This window comes from Pleurodeles waltl, chromosome 10 (genome assembly GCF_031143425.1).
Source record: "Pleurodeles waltl isolate 20211129_DDA chromosome 10, aPleWal1.hap1.20221129, whole genome shotgun sequence".
NCBI lineage: Eukaryota > Metazoa > Chordata > Amphibia > Caudata > Salamandridae > Pleurodeles > Pleurodeles waltl.
Window position 1 is genome coordinate 326,617,243 of NC_090449.1, and position 16,344 is coordinate 326,633,586.

At 48.7% G+C, this 16,344-nt stretch overlaps 10 non-coding genes across 10 annotated transcripts; all 10 read right to left on the minus strand.

Annotated features, from left to right (window-relative positions):
- Nucleotides 1-1,720: 1,720 nt before the first annotated feature.
- On the minus strand, nt 1,721-1,832 carry TRNAL-CAA (transfer RNA leucine (anticodon CAA)). The gene is made up of 2 exons: nt 1,795-1,832; nt 1,721-1,766 (listed from the first exon to the last, which is right to left on the minus strand). It is a non-coding gene; the product is annotated as a tRNA-Leu (tRNA).
- A 307-nt stretch (nt 1,833-2,139) lies between these two features.
- On the minus strand, nt 2,140-2,212 carry TRNAV-CAC (transfer RNA valine (anticodon CAC)). Its single transcript has one exon. It is a non-coding gene; the product is annotated as a tRNA-Val (tRNA).
- Nucleotides 2,213-2,600: 388 nt separating this feature from the next.
- Nucleotides 2,601-2,672, minus strand: TRNAP-AGG (transfer RNA proline (anticodon AGG)). The gene has a single exon. It is a non-coding gene; the product is annotated as a tRNA-Pro (tRNA).
- A 2,621-nt stretch (nt 2,673-5,293) lies between these two features.
- On the minus strand, nt 5,294-5,405 carry TRNAL-CAA (transfer RNA leucine (anticodon CAA)). Its single transcript has 2 exons — nt 5,368-5,405; nt 5,294-5,339 (listed from the first exon to the last, which is right to left on the minus strand). It is a non-coding gene; the product is annotated as a tRNA-Leu (tRNA).
- Nucleotides 5,406-5,711: 306 nt separating this feature from the next.
- On the minus strand, nt 5,712-5,784 carry TRNAV-CAC (transfer RNA valine (anticodon CAC)). Its single transcript has one exon. It is a non-coding gene; the product is annotated as a tRNA-Val (tRNA).
- A 3,081-nt stretch (nt 5,785-8,865) lies between these two features.
- TRNAL-CAA (transfer RNA leucine (anticodon CAA)) lies at nt 8,866-8,977 on the minus strand. The gene is made up of 2 exons: nt 8,940-8,977; nt 8,866-8,911 (listed from the first exon to the last, which is right to left on the minus strand). It is a non-coding gene; the product is annotated as a tRNA-Leu (tRNA).
- Nucleotides 8,978-9,283: 306 nt separating this feature from the next.
- TRNAV-CAC (transfer RNA valine (anticodon CAC)) lies at nt 9,284-9,356 on the minus strand. The gene has a single exon. It is a non-coding gene; the product is annotated as a tRNA-Val (tRNA).
- Nucleotides 9,357-12,437: 3,081 nt separating this feature from the next.
- TRNAL-CAA (transfer RNA leucine (anticodon CAA)) lies at nt 12,438-12,549 on the minus strand. Its single transcript has 2 exons — nt 12,512-12,549; nt 12,438-12,483 (listed from the first exon to the last, which is right to left on the minus strand). It is a non-coding gene; the product is annotated as a tRNA-Leu (tRNA).
- Nucleotides 12,550-12,856: 307 nt separating this feature from the next.
- Nucleotides 12,857-12,929, minus strand: TRNAV-CAC (transfer RNA valine (anticodon CAC)). The gene has a single exon. It is a non-coding gene; the product is annotated as a tRNA-Val (tRNA).
- A 3,081-nt stretch (nt 12,930-16,010) lies between these two features.
- Nucleotides 16,011-16,122, minus strand: TRNAL-CAA (transfer RNA leucine (anticodon CAA)). The gene is made up of 2 exons: nt 16,085-16,122; nt 16,011-16,056 (listed from the first exon to the last, which is right to left on the minus strand). It is a non-coding gene; the product is annotated as a tRNA-Leu (tRNA).
- Nucleotides 16,123-16,344: the final 222 nt, after the last annotated feature.

Consider the following 16,344-nt stretch of genomic DNA (forward strand, 5'->3'; position numbering starts at 1 on the left):
CCTTGGCTGGCTTGAATGCTGTAGGCTCAGGCTTCATTGCAAAGGTCAAACAGTGAGCAACTGACTGCCGTAAGCTGGCGCAACTCCTCTTGGTGAGCTGTGACAGATGCCCCAGGAGCGTAGTACCTCACGATGGTGAGGGATAGACACAGTCTCTTTTATCTCAGCTTGCCTGTCAGGTGAGGCAGGAAATGCAAATACTGTGAAAAAGCCCAGCGACTCGAACCAGGGACCTTTCGCATGTGAGGTGCGCATGATAACCACTACACTAGACAAACAGACACACTTGCCGGCTTGCTTCATGTGGCTATGCATTGTACTGGAACCACCACACTATGGAAACAGACACACCTGCTTGCTTTATGTGGCTATGCATTGGACTGGGATGCAAGGATGAGGGCCAATGTTCATGACGCTCAAAGCTGAGCCTTCCGGAACACGATCTCTTCCCTTGGAAGAAAGGAACTGGGATCACTTTCATTCCAAGAGGTGATTTCAGAACTGGACCCGAAATTACCATGGAGAAGCACTGTGCATTTAATGTTCCTACGAGCACTGCTGCTCCAGCACAGAAAAGCATTTGCAAAGAAATCTCGCATACCTTCATGATGCTGAACCGTCTCGACGCCAGTATAAAGCATGTATTGCATTGCAACATGACATCTTACAAGAGTGAAAAGCAGAAATACTCCTGTTTAAAACACAGACTGAACCTATAAAGGTAGGGGTTTGTGTGGGATTTGAACCGAGCTCCTCTCACACCCGAAGCGAGAAACATACCCCTATACCAACTAGACTGCCGCTGCATAGTCATTTGAAACATCTTCTGAAGCGTCTTTCCGAAAAGCAGGGCCATTTGGAGGCTCTCTCTCTCTAAGCGTGCCATAGCAATTGATGTTTTCTGTCAAGGATTTTTTGTTTGTCTCTAGCAAGGCAAGAGGTAGTCAAAATGCCCTGTGCCAGTGAGCTGAACTAGGGCACTGATGGGAAAAGCAGACCCTTTCTGGTAGTTGTAACCCGCTGCAAGTCATGGACCCTTGCACCTTAGACTTCCCAACCAGAAGCACTGAAGGGCCTGCTAGCTCTTGAGCCAGAGGAGCATGCCTCTTGGATTCAAGCACACTTGCTCGATCAGCGCTCGATCAGGCGAGATCGATATTAGTGGCTCATAGGCCTGAAACACTCACCTGGGAGACGCAGGGTGGCTGATTTCCCGGAATGGCCCTTGATGGGGAAATCACCTCCTTTCCCCCGCCTCATTTCAGAATTGTGTGCTAGTCGCAAGACAGTGTTCAGGGGTTCATGGGTACTGCCTACTCCCAGCTGCCTCTCTGTCTTCTTCATGTAAATTGCAAGTCACGAGGAGGCACCATTGCCAATATGCTCCACCCACCTAACCAAGAAACCTAGTTTGAGCTTGTCTGCCTGTGTTGTTGCAGGGGCAGTGTCTTCTTTGCCCAAAAGGTGGCAGGAGAGCCTCACTTCAAACGATAGAATCAACTGCTTAAGTAGAAACCAGCATGGTAGTTACTGTCATAAAGTGCAGCTCTAACAGAAGGTGTGCCTGAGACGCCCCTTCCAGTAATACACAGAATTTTGATTGAGGGCCCAGCCGATGGGTTGGTGGATTTCTCCTCACATGCCACAGCAGCTTCCAAAGATAGTGGTGTGAGGAGCTGGCTCTGCAAGCAGAGCAAGATTTAAGGGAAGAAAATACACCTGTCAGAAGTGGGATTTGAACCCACGCCTCCATGAAGAGACCAGAAGGCTCAGCTTCACTGAAGATCAAGCTCTCTTGAGTCTGGCGCCTTAGACCACTCGGCCATCCTGACAGCCAAAACAGTGTGCAGGTCGGACTCTTCAGTCTGCACTTGTTGATTTTGCCGCTTGCAATGTTCCTATCAAAGTCACAGCTTTAAAGGCCCCACAATATAACATGGCCAAGAAAAAAAAAAAAAAACAGAACAAGAAACAATGCACATGCACGACCACCGAGGGATGCAGATAACTTTTTAGCGTCCTGCAATAGTAAAGCACGTTTTACACAGGTCACAAGTTTTTAAAGGTCATTTCTGTCTAAGTGTGCATTGAGAGAGACTGAGGTTTTAGGGAGCAAACACAAAAGCTGCTGCTGCCAAGTGTTTCTGCCCGGTGTCGAACCGGGGACCTTTCGCGTGTGAGGCGAACGTGATAACCACTACACTACGGAAACAAGCTTGCTGGTTTGACTGAAGGAGCACAGTTCCCCTCATATGTTTGCACGATTTCCTCTATACTTTATCAGCAGTTGCTTGGAATGCGAGGGGTAAGTGTGAAAATTGCAGCGGTGTCAGCCAGCATGCATACACTCAGACGTCCTGAAAAATCCCACAGCTGCGGGCAGAGACAGACAAATATATGATGCCTAAATGCCAGGAAGGAGAGCCTGTGAAATCATCACACAGGGCGCACTGAGAGCAAGCAGGAAGGAAGCCAAGGCATTGTAATCCATTTTTCGCCTGAGGCAAAAAATATGTTTTGCGCAACTATGCTTCGAATGGAATGAGAAATGTTGAGGGGTTGTGTATTTTGAGCAGGATTTGATTGTTTTCCGCTAAAATGGGCTCGTCCGGGATTTGAACCTGGGACCTCTCGCACCCTAAGCGAGAATCATACCCCTAGACCAACGAGCCTGGGCACAGAAATGCAACGGCTCCGACCCTGCTCGGAGGGTTGGTGACAGAGAGTGGGAGACTACATCCCAAAGCAAGAAACTGCACATGGTGCTCTCTTCTGCAGTACGACTAGAGTCATTTGCATGGTCTTCATCGAACATGACATAAAAAGCCTCTATCCTTTAGACATTTTGGCCCAGATTTACAAGAAAATGACTAAGCGCGACGCTGTGCCAAATTTGCAAGCCCCACGCGCCGTCATTTTCAAAATGCAGGGAAGCGCCGTATTTAGTAGAATACAGCGCACCCCTGTGCTTCCCCCTGCGCCAGCTCTAAATTAGCTGCTGAGCGCCAACGCAGCCGTTCTTGCACCATGGTACAAGGATGACTGCGTTGAGGGGGAAATTGTTTTTGTGCAGGAAGGGACACCTTCCTGCCCAAAAAAAAAATCTTCAATGGTGATTTGCTCTTACTTCTATGTGTGCTGCAGAATGCATCACACATAGAAAGAGCAAAAACAAGGAGAAATGAAAACATTTCTCCTCAGTGCGCCACTCTAACGACACCCCTGGGATGGCGTTGGATTTTGGTGCTGACGCAGATTTACGCCAACTCCTAAATCTGGAGCAGCATCAAAATGCTATGGTGTTGCTGTGGCACACTCCCAACAACACCCATTGCACGCCCCTTCCAGGGAACGCGCTGCGTGCTAAGGGGCCGTATTTACAAGGTGGTGTTAAGCCACAAAAAGTGGCTGAACGCCATCTTGTAAATACCGCGCAGTGCATAGTGCCACAGGGGCGTCACTAAAAGTGATGCTCCGGTGGCGATAGGGCCTTGTAAGTCTGGCACTTTATTTGCTCAAGGTGTGTGTTCTTGGTGAGGGCAGGAAAGCTATTTTCGCTCTCGTACCTTCCTTCCTTGGCTGGCTTGAATGCTGTAGGCTCAGGCTTCATTGCAAAGGTCAAACAGTGAGCAACTGACTGCCGTAAGCTGGCGCAACTCCTCTTGGTGAGCTGTGACAGATGCCCCAGGAGCGTAGTACCTCACGATGGTGAGGGATAGACACAGTCTCTTTTATCTCAGCTTGCCTGTCAGGTGAGGCAGGAAATGCAAATACTGTGAAAAAGCCCAGCGACTCGAACCAGGGACCTTTCGCATGTGAGGTGCGCATGATAACCACTACACTAGACAAACAGACACACTTGCCGGCTTGCTTCATGTGGCTATGCATTGTACTGGAACCACCACACTATGGAAACAGACACACCTGCTTGCTTTATGTGGCTATGCATTGGACTGGGATGCAAGGATGAGGGCCAATGTTCATGACGCTCAAAGCTGAGCCTTCCAGAACACGATCTCTTCCCTTGGAAGAAAGGAACTGGGATCACTTTCATTCCAAGAGGTGATTTCAGAACTGGACCCGAAATTACCATGGAGAAGCACTGTGCATTTAATGTTCCTACGAGCACTGCTGCTCCAGCACAGAAAAGCAGTTGCAAAGAAATCTCGCATACCTTCATGATGCTGAACCGTCTCGACGCCAGTATAAAGCATGTATTGCATTGCAACATGACATCTTACAAGAGTGAAAAGCAGAAATACTCCTGTTTAAAACACAGACTGAACCTATAAAGGTAGGGGTTTGTCTGGGATTTGAACCGAGGTCCTCTCACACCCGAAGCGAGAATCATACCCCTATACCAACTAGACTGCCGCTGCATAGTCATTTGAAACATCTTCTGAAGCGTCTTTTCGAAAAGCAGGGCCATTTGGAGGCTCTCTCTCTCTAAGCGTGCCATAGCAATTGATGTTTTCTGTCAAGGATTTTTTGTTTGTCTCTAGCAAGGCAAGAGGTAGTCAAAATGCCTTGTGCCAGTGAGCTGAACTAGGGCACTGATGTGAAAAGCAGACCCTTTCTGGTAGTTGTAACCCGCTGCAAGTCATGGACCCTTGCACCTTAGACTTCCCAACCAGAAGCACTGAAGGGCCTGCTAGCTCTTGAGCCAGAGGAGCATGCCTCTTGGATTCAAGCACACTTGCTCGATCAGGACTCGATCAGGCGAGATTTATATTAGTGGCTCATAGGCCTGAAACACTCACCTGGGAGACGCAGGGTGGCTGATTTCCCGGAATGGCCCTTGATGGGGAAATCACCTCCTTTCCCCCGCCTCATTTCAGAATTGTGTGCTAGTCGCAAGACAGTGTTCAGGGGTTCATGGGTACTGCCTACTCCCAGCTGCCTCTCTGTCTTCTTCATGTAAATTGCAAGTCACGAGGAGGCACCATTGCCAATATGCTCCGCCCACCTAACCAAGAAACCTAGTTTGAGCTTGTCTGCCTGTGTTGTTGCAGGGGCAGTGTCTTCTTTGCCCAAAAGGTGGCAGGAGAGCCTCACTTCAAACGATAGAATCAACTGCTTAAGTAGAAACCAGCATGGTAGTTACTGTCATAAAGTGCAGCTCTAACAGAAGGTGTGCCTGAGACGCCCCTTCCAGTAATACACAGAATTTTGATTGAGGGCCCAGCCGATGGGTTGGTGGATTTCTCCTCACATGCCACAGCAGCTTCCAAAGATAGTGGTGTGAGGAGCTGGCTCTGCAAGCAGAGCAAGATTTAAGGGAAGAAAATACACCTGTCAGAAGTGGGATTTGAACCCACGCCTCCATGAAGAGACCAGAAGGCTCAGCTTCACTGAAGATCAAGCTCTCTTGAGTCTGGCGCCTTAGACCACTCGGCCATCCTGACAGCCAAAACAGTGTGCAGGTCGGACTCTTCAGTCTGCACTTGTTGATTTTGCCGCTTGCAATGTTCCTATCAAAGTCACAGCTTTAAAGGCCCCACAATATAACATGGCCAAGAAAAAAAAAAAAAACAGAACAAGAAACAATGCACATGCACGACCACCGAGGGATGCAGATAACTTTTTAGCGTCCTGCAATAGTAAAGCACGTTTTACACAGGTCACAAGTTTTTAAAGGTCATTTCTGTCTAAGTGTGCATTGAGAGAGACTGAGGTTTTAGGGAGCAAACACAGAAGCTGCTGCTGCCAAGTGTTTCTGCCCGGTCTCGAACCGGGGACCTTTCGCGTGTGAGGCGAACGTGATAACCACTACACTACAGAAACAAGCTTGCTGATTTGACTGAAGGAGCACAGTTCCCCTCATATGTTTGCACGATTTCCTCTATACTTTATCAGCAGTTGCTTGGAATGCGAGGGGTAAGTGTGAAAATTGCAGCGGTGTCAGCCAGCATGCATACACTCAGACGTCCTGAAAAATCCCACAGCTGCGGGCAGAGACAGACAAATATCTGATGCCTAAATGCCAGGAAGGAGAGCCTGTGAAATCATCACACAGGGCGCACTGAGAGCAAGCAGGAAGGAAGCCAAGGCATTGTAATCCATTTTTCGCCTGAGGCAAAAAATATGTTTTGCGCAACAATGCTTCGAGTGGAATGAGAAATGTTGAGGGGTTGTGTATTTTGAGCAGGATTTGATTGTTTTCCGCTAAAATGGGCTCGTCCGGGATTTGAACCTGGGACCTCTCGAACCCTAAGCGAGAATCATACCCCTAGACCAACGAGCCTGGGCACAGAAATGCAATGGCTCCGTCCCTGCTCGGAGGGTTGGTGACAGAGAGTGGGAGACTACATCCCAAAGCAAGAAACTGCACATGGTGCTCTCTTCTGCAGTACGACTAGAGTCATTTGCATGGTCTTCATCGAATATGACATAAAAAGCCTCTATCCTTTAGACATTTTGGCCCAGATTTACAAGAAAATGACTAAGCGCGACGCTGTGCCAAATTTGCAAGCCCCACGCGCCGTCATTTTCAAAATGCAGGGAAGCGCCGTATTTAGTAGAATACAGCGCACCCCTGTGCTTCCCCCTGCGCCAGCTCTAAATTAGCTGCTGAGCGCCAACGCAGCCGTTCTTGCACCATGGTACAAGGATGACTGCGTTGAGGGGGAAATTGTTTTTGTGCAGGAAGGGACACCTTCCTGGCCAAAAAAAAAATCTTCAATGGTGATTTGCTCTTACTTCTATGTGTGCTGCAGAATGCATCACACATAGAAAGAGCAAAAACAAGGAGAAATGAAAACATTTCTCCTCAGTGCGCCACTCTAACGACACCCCTGGGATGGCGTTGGATTTTGGTGCTGACGCAGATTTACGCCAACTCCTAAATCTGGAGCAGCATCAAAATGCTATGGTGTTGCTGTGGCACACTCCCAACAACACCCATTGCACGCCCCTTCCAGGGAACGCGCTGCGTGCTAAGGGGCCGTATTTACAAGGTGGTGTTAAGCCACAAAAAGTGGCTGAACGCCATCTTGTAAATACCGCGCAGTGCATAGTGCCACAGGGGCGTCACTAAAAGTGATGCTCCGGTGGCGATAGGGCCTTGTAAGTCTGGCACTTTATTTGCTCAAGGTGTGTGTTCTTGGTGAGGGCAGGAAAGCTATTTTCGCTCTCGTACCTTCATTCCTTGGCTGGCTTGAATGCTGTAGGCTCAGGCTTCATTGCAAAGGTCAAACAGTGAGCAACTGACTGCCGTAAGCTGGCGCAACTCCTCTTGGTGAGCTGTGACAGATGCCCCAGGAGCGTAGTACCTCACGATGGTGAGGGATAGACACAGTCTCTTTTATCTCAGCTTGCCTGTCAGGTGAGGCAGGAAATGCAAATACTGTGAAAAAGCCCAGCGACTCGAACCAGGGACCTTTCGCATGTGAGGTGCGCATGATAACCACTACACTAGACAAACAGACACACTTGCCGGCTTGCTTCATGTGGCTATGCATTGTACTGGAACCACCACACTATGGAAACAGACACACCTGCTTGCTTTATGTGGCTATGCATTGGACTGGGATGCAAGGATGAGGGCCAATGTTCATGACGCTCAAAGCTGAGCCTTCCAGAACACGATCTCTTCCCTTGGAAGAAAGGAACTGGGATCACTTTCATTCCAAGAGGTGATTTCAGAACTGGACCCGAAATTACCATGGAGAAGCACTGTGCATTTAATGTTCCTACGAGCACTGCTGCTCCAGCACAGAAAAGCAGTTGCAAAGAAATCTCGCATACCTTCATGATGCTGAACCGTCTCGACGCCAGTATAAAGCATGTATTGCATTGCAACATGACATCTTACAAGAGTGAAAAGCAGAAATACTCCTGTTTAAAACACAGACTGAACCTATAAAGGTAGGGGTTTGTCTGGGATTTGAACCGAGGTCCTCTCACACCCGAAGCGAGAATCATACCCCTATACCAACTAGACTGCCGCTGCATAGTCATTTGAAACATCTTCTGAAGCGTCTTTTCGAAAAGCAGGGCCATTTGGAGGCTCTCTCTCTCTAAGCGTGCCATAGCAATTGATGTTTTCTGTCAAGGATTTTTTGTTTGTCTCTAGCAAGGCAAGAGGTAGTCAAAATGCCTTGTGCCAGTGAGCTGAACTAGGGCACTGATGTGAAAAGCAGACCCTTTCTGGTAGTTGTAACCCGCTGCAAGTCATGGACCCTTGCACCTTAGACTTCCCAACCAGAAGCACTGAAGGGCCTGCTAGCTCTTGAGCCAGAGGAGCATGCCTCTTGGATTCAAGCACACTTGCTCGATCAGGACTCGATCAGGCGAGATTTATATTAGTGGCTCATAGGCCTGAAACACTCACCTGGGAGACGCAGGGTGGCTGATTTCCCGGAATGGCCCTTGATGGGGAAATCACCTCCTTTCCCCCGCCTCATTTCAGAATTGTGTGCTAGTCGCAAGACAGTGTTCAGGGGTTCATGGGTACTGCCTACTCCCAGCTGCCTCTCTGTCTTCTTCATGTAAATTGCAAGTCACGAGGAGGCACCATTGCCAATATGCTCCGCCCACCTAACCAAGAAACCTAGTTTGAGCTTGTCTGCCTGTGTTGTTGCAGGGGCAGTGTCTTCTTTGCCCAAAAGGTGGCAGGAGAGCCTCACTTCAAACGATAGAATCAACTGCTTAAGTAGAAACCAGCATGGTAGTTACTGTCATAAAGTGCAGCTCTAACAGAAGGTGTGCCTGAGACGCCCCTTCCAGTAATACACAGAATTTTGATTGAGGGCCCAGCCGATGGGTTGGTGGATTTCTCCTCACATGCCACAGCAGCTTCCAAAGATAGTGGTGTGAGGAGCTGGCTCTGCAAGCAGAGCAAGATTTAAGGGAAGAAAATACACCTGTCAGAAGTGGGATTTGAACCCACGCCTCCATGAAGAGACCAGAAGGCTCAGCTTCACTGAAGATCAAGCTCTCTTGAGTCTGGCGCCTTAGACCACTCGGCCATCCTGACAGCCAAAACAGTGTGCAGGTCGGACTCTTCAGTCTGCACTTGTTGATTTTGCCGCTTGCAATGTTCCTATCAAAGTCACAGCTTTAAAGGCCCCACAATATAACATGGCCAAGAAAAAAAAAAAAAACAGAACAAGAAACAATGCACATGCACGACCACCGAGGGATGCAGATAACTTTTTAGCGTCCTGCAATAGTAAAGCACGTTTTACACAGGTCACAAGTTTTTAAAGGTCATTTCTGTCTAAGTGTGCATTGAGAGAGACTGAGGTTTTAGGGAGCAAACACAGAAGCTGCTGCTGCCAAGCGTTTCTGCCCGGTCTCGAACCGGGGACCTTTCGCGTGTGAGGCGAACGTGATAACCACTACACTACAGAAACAAGCTTGCTGATTTGACTGAAGGAGCACAGTTCCCCTCATATGTTTGCACGATTTCCTCTATACTTTATCAGCAGTTGCTTGGAATGCGAGGGGTAAGTGTGAAAATTGCAGCGGTGTCAGCCAGCATGCATACACTCAGACGTCCTGAAAAATCCCACAGCTGCGGGCAGAGACAGACAAATATCTGATGCCTAAATGCCAGGAAGGAGAGCCTGTGAAATCATCACACAGGGCGCACTGAGAGCAAGCAGGAAGGAAGCCAAGGCATTGTAATCCATTTTTCGCCTGAGGCAAAAAATATGTTTTGCGCAACAATGCTTCGAGTGGAATGAGAAATGTTGAGGGGTTGTGTATTTTGAGTAGGATTTGATTGTTTTCCGCTAAAATGGGCTCGTCCGGGATTTGAACCTGGGACCTCTCGAACCCTAAGCGAGAATCATACCCCTAGACCAACGAGCCTGGGCACAGAAATGCAATGGCTCCGTCCCTGCTCGGAGGGTTGGTGACAGAGAGTGGGAGACTACATCCCAAAGCAAGAAACTGCACATGGTGCTCTCTTCTGCAGTACGACTAGAGTCATTTGCATGGTCTTCATCGAATATGACATAAAAAGCCTCTATCCTTTAGACATTTTGGCCCAGATTTACAAGAAAATGACTAAGCGCGACGCTGTGCCAAATTTGCAAGCCCCACGCGCCGTCATTTTCAAAATGCAGGGAAGCGCCGTATTTAGTAGAATACAGCGCACCCCTGTGCTTCCCCCTGCGCCAGCTCTAAATTAGCTGCTGAGCGCCAACGCAGCCGTTCTTGCACCATGGTACAAGGATGACTGCGTTGAGGGGGAAATTGTTTTTGTGCAGGAAGGGACACCTTCCTGGCCAAAAAAAAAATCTTCAATGGTGATTTGCTCTTACTTCTATGTGTGCTGCAGAATGCATCACACATAGAAAGAGCAAAAACAAGGAGAAATGAAAACATTTCTCCTCAGTGCGCCACTCTAACGACACCCCTGGGATGGCGTTGGATTTTGGTGCTGACGCAGATTTACGCCAACTCCTAAATCTGGAGCAGCATCAAAATGCTATGGTGTTGCTGTGGCACACTCCCAACAACACCCATTGCACGCCCCTTCCAGGGAACGCGCTGCGTGCTAAGGGGCCGTATTTACAAGGTGGTGTTAAGCCACAAAAAGTGGCTGAACGCCATCTTGTAAATACCGCGCAGTGCATAGTGCCACCGGGGCGTCACTAAAAGTGATGCTCCGGTGGCGATGGGGCCTTGTAAGTCTGGCACTTTATTTGCTCAAGGTGTGTGTTCTTGGTGAGGGCAGGAAAGCTATTTTCGCTCTCGTACCTTCCTTCCTTGGCTGGCTTGAATGCTGTAGGCTCAGGCTTCATTGCAAAGGTCAAACAGTGAGCAACTGACTGCCGTAAGCTGGCGCAACTCCTCTTGGTGAGCTGTGACAGATGCCCCAGGAGCGTAGTACCTCACGATGGTGAGGGATAGACACAGTCTCTTTTATCTCAGCTTGCCTGTCAGGTGAGGCAGGAAATGCAAATACTGTGAAAAAGCCCAGCGACTCGAACCAGGGACCTTTCGCATGTGAGGTGCGCATGATAACCACTACACTAGACAAACAGACACACTTGCCGGCTTGCTTCATGTGGCTATGCATTGTACTGGAACCACCACACTATGGAAACAGACACACCTGCTTGCTTTATGTGGCTATGCGTTGGACTGGGATGCAAGGATGAGGGCCAATGTTCATGACGCTCAAAGCTGAGCCTTCCGGAACACGATCTCTTCCCTTGGAAGAAAGGAACTGGGATCACTTTCATTCCAAGAGGTGATTTCAGAACTGGACCCGAAATTACCATGGAGAAGCACTGTGCATTTAAAGTTCCTACGAGCACTGCTGCTCCAGCACAGAAAAGCAGTTGCAAAGAAATCTCGCATACCTTCATGATGCTGAACCGTCTCGACGCCAGTATAAAGCATGTATTGCATTGCAACATGACATCTTACAAGAGTGAAAAGCAGAAATACTCCTGTTTAAAACACAGACTGAACCTATAAAGGTAGGGGTTTGTGTGGGATTTGAACCGAGCTCCTCTCACACCTGAAGCGAGAATCATACCCCTATACCAACTAGACTGCCGCTGCATAGTCATTTGAAACATCTTCTGAAGCGTCTTTCCGAAAAGCAGGGCCATTTGGAGGCTCTCTCTCTCTAAGCGTGCCATAGCAATTGATGTTTTCTGTCAAGGATTTTTTGTTTGTCTCTAGCAAGGCAAGAGGTAGTCAAAATGCCCTGTGCCAGTGAGCTGAACTAGGGCACTGATGTGAAAAGCAGACCCTTTCTGGTAGTTGTAACCCGCTGCAAGTCATGGACCCTTGCACCTTAGACTTCCCAACCAGAAGCACTGAAGGGCCTGCTAGCTCTTGAGCCAGAGGAGCATGCCTCTTGGATTCAAGCACACTTGCTCGATCAGCGCTCGATCAGGCGAGATCGATATTACTGGCTCATAGGCCTGAAACACTCACCTGGGAGACGCAGGGTGGCTGATTTCCCGGAATGGCCCTTGATGGGGAAATCACCTCCTTTCCCCCGCCTCATTTCAGAATTGTGTGCTAGTCGCAAGACAGTGTTCAGGGGTTCATGGGTACTGCCTACTCCCAGCTGCCTCTCTGTCTTCTTCATGTAAATTGCAAGTCACGAGGAGGCACCATTGCCAATATGCTCCGCCCACCTAACCAAGAAACCTAGTTTGAGCTTGTCTGCCTGTGTTGTTGCAGGGGCAGTGTCTTCTTTGCCCAAAAGGTGGCAGGAGAGCCTCACTTCAAACGATAGAATCAACTGCTTAAGTAGAAACCAGCATGGTAGTTACTGTCATAAAGTGCAGCTCTAACAGAAGGTGTGCCTGAGACGCCCCTTCCAGTAATACACAGAATTTTGATTGAGGGCCCAGCCGATGGGTTGGTGGATTTCTCCTCACATGCCACAGCAGCTTCCAAAGATAGTGGTGTGAGGAACTGGCTCTGCAAGCAGAGCAAGATTTAAGGGAAGAAAATACACCTGTCAGAAGTGGGATTTGAACCCACGCCTCCATGAAGAGACCAGAAGGCTCAGCTTCACTGAAGATCAAGCTCTCTTGAGTCTGGCGCCTTAGACCACTCGGCCATCCTGACAGCCAAAACAGTGTGCAGGTCGGACTCTTCAGTCTGCACTTGTTGATTTTGCCGCTTGCAATGTTCCTATCAAAGTCACAGCTTTAAAGGCCCCACAATATAACATGGGCAAGAAAAAAAAAAAAAAACAGAACAAGAAACAATGCACATGCACGACCACCGAGGGATGCAGATAACTTTTTAGCGTCCTGCAATAGTAAAGCACGTTTTACACAGGTCACAAGTTTTTAAAGGTCATTTCTGTCTAAGTGTGCATTGAGAGAGACTGAGGTTTTAGGGAGCAAACACAAAAGCTGCTGCTGCCAAGTGTTTCTGCCCGGTGTCGAACCGGGGACCTTTCGCGTGTGAGGCGAACGTGATAACCACTACACTACAGAAACAAGCTTGCTGGTTTGACTGAAGGAGCACAGTTCCCCTCATATGTTTGCACGATTTCCTCTATACTTTATCAGCAGTTGCTCGGAATGCGAGGGGTAAGTGTGAAAATTGCAGCGGTGTCAGCCAGCATGCATACACTCAGACGTCCTGAAAAATCCCACAGCTGCGGGCAGAGACAGACAAATATCTGATGCCTAAATGCCAGGAAGGAGAGCCTGTGAAATCATCACACAGGGCGCACTGAGAGCAAGCAGGAAGGAAGCCAAGGCATTGTAATCCATTTTTCGCCTGAGGCAAAAAATATGTTTTGCGCAACAATGCTTCGAGTGGAATGAGAAATGTTGAGGGGTTGTGTATTTTGAGCAGGATTTGATTGTTTTCCGCTAAAATGGGCTTGTCCGGGATTTGAACCTGGGACCTCTCGCACCCTAAGCGAGAATCATACCCCTAGACCAACGAGCCTGGGCACAGAAATGCAACGGCTCCGACCCTGCTCGGAGGGTTGGTGACAGAGAGTGGGAGACTACATCCCAAAGCAAGAAACTGCACATGGTGCTCTCTTCTGCAGTACGACTAGAGTCATTTGCATGGTCTTCATTGAACATGACATAAAAAGCCTCTATCCTTTAGACATTTTGGCCCAGATTTACAAGAAAATGACTAAGCGCGACGCTGTGCCAAATTTGCAAGCCCCACGCACCGTCATTTTCAAAATGCAGGGAAGCGCCGTATTTAGTAGAATACAGCACACCCCTGTGCTTCCCCCTGCGCCAGCTCTAAATTAGCTGCTGAGCGCCAACGCAGCCGTTCTTGCACCATGGTACAAGGATGACTGCGTTGAGGGGGAAATTGTTTTTGTGCAGGAAGGGACACCTTCCTGCCCAAAAAAAAAATCTTCAATGGTGATTTGCTCTTACTTCTATGTGTGCTGCAGAATGCATCACACATAGAAAGAGCAAAAACAAGGAGAAATGAAAACATTTCTCCTCAGTGCGCCACTCTAACGACACCCCTGGGATGGCGTTGGATTTTGGTGCTGACGCAGATTTACGCCAACTCCTAAATCTGGAGCAGCATCAAAATGCTATGGTGTTGCTGTGGCACACTCCCAACAACACCCATTGCACGCCCCTTCCAGGGAACGCGCTGCGTGCTAAGGGGCCGTATTTACAAGGTGGTGTTAAGCCACAAAAAGTGGCTGAACGCCATCTTGTAAATACCGCGCAGTGCATAGTGCCACCGGGGCGTCACTAAAAGTGATGCTCCGGTGGCGATAGGGCCTTGTAAGTCTGGCACTTTATTTGCTCAAGGTGTGTGTTCTTGGTGAGGGCAGGAAAGCTATTTTCGCTCTCGTACCTTCCTTCCTTGGCTGGCTTGAATGCTGTAGGCTCAGGCTTCATTGCAAAGGTCAAACAGTGAGCAACTGACTGCCGTAAGCTGGCGCAACTCCTCTTGGTGAGCTGTGACAGATGCCCCAGGAGCGTAGTACCTCACGATGGTGAGGGATAGACACAGTCTCTTTTATCTCAGCTTGCCTGTCAGGTGAGGCAGGAAATGCAAATACTGTGAAAAAGCCCAGCGACTCGAACCAGGGACCTTTCGCATGTGAGGTGCGCATGATAACCACTACACTAGACAAACAGACACACTTGCCGGCTTGCTTCATGTGGCTATGCATTGTACTGGAACCACCACACTATGGAAACAGACACACCTGCTTGCTTTATGTGGCTATGCATTGGACTGGGATGCAAGGATGAGGGCCAATGTTCATGACGCTCAAAGCTGAGCCTTCCGGAACACGATCTCTTCCCTTGGAAGAAAGGAACTGGGATCACTTTCATTCCAAGAGGTGATTTCAGAACTGGACCCGAAATTACCATGGAGAAGCACTGTGCATTTAATGTTCCTACGAGCACTGCTGCTCCAGCACAGAAAAGCAGTTGCAAAGAAATCTCGCATACCTTCATGATGCTGAACCGTCTCGACGCCAGTATAAAGCATGTATTGCATTGCAACATGACATCTTACAAGAGTGAAAAGCAGAAATACTCCTGTTTAAAACACAGACTGAACCTATAAAGGTAGGGGTTTGTCTGGGATTTGAACCGAGGTCCTCTCACACCCGAAGCGAGAATCATACCCCTATACCAACTAGACTGCCGCTGCATAGTCATTTGAAACATCTTCTGAAGCGTCTTTCCGAAAAGCAGGGCCATTTGGAGGCTCTCTCTCTCTAAGCGTGCCATAGCAATTGATGTTTTCTGTCAAGGATTTTTTGTTTGTCTCTAGCAAGGCAAGAGGTAGTCAAAATGCCCTGTGCCAGTGAGCTGAACTAGGGCACTGATGTGAAAAGCAGACCCTTTCTGGTAGTTGTAACCCGCTGCAAGTCATGGACCCTTGCACCTTAGACTTCCCAACCAGAAGCACTGAAGGGCCTGCTAGCTCTTGAGCCAGAGGAGCATGCCTCTTGGATTCAAGCACACTTGCTCGATCAGCGCTCGATCAAGCGAGATCGATATTAGTGGCTCATAGGCCTGAAACACTCACCTGGGAGACGCAGGGTGGCTGATTTCCCGGAATGGCCCTTGATGGGGAAATCACCTCCTTTCCCCCGCCTCATTTCAGAATTGTGTGCTAGTCGCAAGACAGTGTTCAGGGGTTCATGGGTACTGCCTACTCCCAGCTGCCTCTCTGTCTTCTTCATGTAAATTGCAAGTCACGAGGAGGCACCATTGCCAATATGCTCCGCCCACCTAACCAAGAAACCTAGTTTGAGCTTGTCTGCCTGTGTTGTTGCAGGGGCAGTGTCTTCTTTGCCCAAAAGGTGGCAGGAGAGCCTCACTTCAAACGATAGAATCAACTGCTTAAGTAGAAACCAGCATGGTAGTTACTGTCATAAAGTGCAGCTCTAACAGAAGGTGTGCCTGAGACGCCCCTTCCAGTAATACACAGAATTTTGATTGAGGGCCCAGCCGATGGGTTGGTGGATTTCTCCTCACATGCCACAGCAGCTTCCAAAGATAGTGGTGTGAGGAGCTGGCTCTGCAAGCAGAGCAAGATTTAAGGGAAGAAAATACACCTGTCAGAAGTGGGATTTGAACCCACGCCTCCATGAAGAGACCAGAAGGCTCAGCTTCACTGAAGATCAAGCTCTCTTGAGTCTGGCGCCTTAGACCACTCGGCCATCCTGACAGCCAAAAAAGTGTGCAGGTCGGACTCTTCAGTCTGCACTTGTTGATTTTGCCGCTTGCAATGTTCCTATCAAAGTCACAGCTTTAAAGGCCCCACAATATAACATGGCCAAGAAAAAAAAAAAAAAACAGAACAAGAAACAATGCACATGCACGACCACCGAGGGATGCAGATAACTTTTTAGCGTCCTGCAATAGTAAAGCACGTTTTACACAGGTCACA